This window comes from Pantherophis guttatus, unplaced genomic scaffold (assembly GCF_059756535.1).
Source record: "Pantherophis guttatus breed Tessera unplaced genomic scaffold, ASM5975653v1 scaffold_45, whole genome shotgun sequence".
In the NCBI taxonomy this organism is placed as follows: Eukaryota; Metazoa; Chordata; class Lepidosauria; order Squamata; family Colubridae; genus Pantherophis; species Pantherophis guttatus.
The window spans coordinates 30,001-32,500 of record NW_028269860.1 but is presented as its reverse complement, the minus strand read 5'-3'; positions in this window follow the sequence as shown (position 1 = coordinate 32,500).

Here is a 2,500-nt window from a genome sequence, read left to right as displayed (position 1 = left end):
GTTGTAGGGTTAGGGTTAGGGTCAGGGTTAGGGAAAATAGTTGTAGGGTTAGGGTTAGGGTTAGGGTTAGGGTTAGGGTTAGAGAAAAAAGTTGTAGGCTTAGGCTTAGAGAAACAAGTTGTAGGGTTAGGGTTAGGGTTAGGGTTAGAGAAAAAAGTTGTAGGCTTAGCCTTAGGTTTAGGCTTAGGCTTAGAGAAACAAGTTGTAGGGTTAGGGTTAGGGTTAGGGTTAGGGGGAAAAGTTGTAGGGTTAGGGTTAGGGTCAGGGTTAGGGAGAAAAGTTGTAGGGCTAGGGTTAGGTTCAGGTTCAGGCTCAGGGTTATCATTCTGGAAATGATATTAGCAGAAGCAATGGAGGAAAGCGAGGAGAGGGAGGGAGGGAGGGATAGATATTAAACGGGATGGACGAAACGTATAGAGCGCACACAAGACACGCGATGAGAAACCACCCGCCCAGAGAAATTCATGTCCGATTTACCGAGAAGACAGGGAGGGCAGAGAGATCGCCATGGATGAGAAACACGACGAGAAAGCACAAAATATCGGCGAGCTGAAATATCGGCGAGCTGGCGAGAGCAAAGATATCGAGTAGATTCAAGAGAGAAAGCGGAATTATTTTATAAACAACGTAGAGATGACCAAGAACAGGAAAGATGGGGAGATGAAAGTGGGGACGGACGACGGGAGGAGAAGAAAGAACAGCCAAAAGAGAGCCAAGAAAGCCAACAAAACGAGAAAGCGTCGAGAGAAGGAGCAGGAGCAGAAGACGTTAAAGAAAGAACCAAGGGACCTAAGAACGACTTGCTCGACAAAGCAAATAGATCAGTAAGAAATGGAAGAAGAAATAAAAATAATTTCCTGGACTAGAAATGGACTGGATTCGGCCATTCGGCAAGAGGAAGGAAAATATGGAATAAATGAGGGAAGTTAAGATCAGAAATGATAGGCCTACGAGAGGTTCCTCTGGGAAAGCTACACCCAAAACTTTTGAGGAAGGAAGATGGCAGAAATTGGAACAAACTTTTCACTTGAAGGGAAGCTTTTCACGTCAAACCAGCTATTTAAATCAACCCCTCGCAGCCATCCTGGCAGAGAAGCAGAAAACCGAAACACTCCAGTCCGGCCGAGGCCCGGGTAAACCGGTCCCGCCCGAGCGAGCGTCCCGGTAGACCGGGACGGCTGCCGGGCGCGGGCACCCCCGGGGCCCGGCGCTGGCACCGAGGCGAAGGGGGAGGTCCCCGACCGAGGCCCGCGGCGCCGGAGCCGGGATCCCGTACCTCCATCGCGGCGGGGGAAACGGAAAGACTGACCCGGCCGAGGCCCCGGTAGACCGGGACGGCTGCCGGGCGCGGGCACCCCCGGGGCCCGGCGCTGGCACCGAGGCGAAGGGGGAGGTCCCCGACCGAGGCCCGCGGCGCCGGAGCCGGGATCCCGTACCTCCATCGCGGCGGGGGAAACGGAAAGACTGACCCGGCCGAGGCCACGGTAGACCGGGACGGCTGCCGGGCGCGGGCACCCCCGGGGCCCGGCGCTGGCAACGAGGCGAAGGGGGAGGTCCCCGACCGAGGCCCGCGGCGCCGGAGCCGGGATCCCGTACCTCCATCGCGGCGGGGGAAACGGAAAGACTGACCCGGCCGAGGCCCCGGTAGACCGGGACGGCTGCCGGGCGCGGGCACCCCCGGGGCCCGGCGCTGGCACCGAGGCGAAGGGGGAGGTCCCCGACCGAGGCCCGCGGCGCCGGAGCCGGGATCCCGTACCTCCATCGCGGCGGGGGAAACGGAAAGACTGACCCGGCCGAGGCCACGGTAGACCGGGACGGCTGCCGGGCGCGGGCACCCCCGGGGCCCGGCGCTGGCAACGAGGCGAAGGGGGAGGTCCCCGACCGAGGCCCGCGGCGCCGGAGCCGGGATCCCGTACCTCCATCGCGGCGGGGGAAACGGAAAGACTGACCCGGCCGAGGCCCCGGTAGACCGGGACGGCTGCCGGGCGCGGGCACCCCCGGGGCCCGGCGCTGGCAACGAGGCGAAGGGGGAGGTCCCCGACCGAGGCCCGCGGCGCCGGAGCCGGGATCCCGTACCTCCATCGCGGCGGGGGAAACGGAAAGTGATGCGGCCGGGGCCCCGGTAGACCCGGCCGTCTCCCCGGCGCGGGCACCCCCGGGACCCGGCGCGGGCACCGAGGCGACGGCGGGGGTCCCCGACCGAGGCTCGCGGCGCCGGACCCGGGATCCCGTACCTCCATCGCGGCGGGGGAAACGGAAAGTGATCCGGCCGGGGCCCCGGTAGACCCGGCCGTCTCCCCGGCGCGGGCACCCCCGGGGCCCGGCGCTGGCACCGAGGCGAAGGGGGAGGTCCCCGACCGAGGCCCGCGGCGCCGGAGCCGGGATCCCGTACCTCCATCGCGGCGGGGGAAACGGAAAGACTGACCCGGCCGAGGCCCCGGTAGACCGGGACGGCTGCCGGGCGCGGGCACCCCCGGGGCCCGGCGCTGGCACCGAGGCG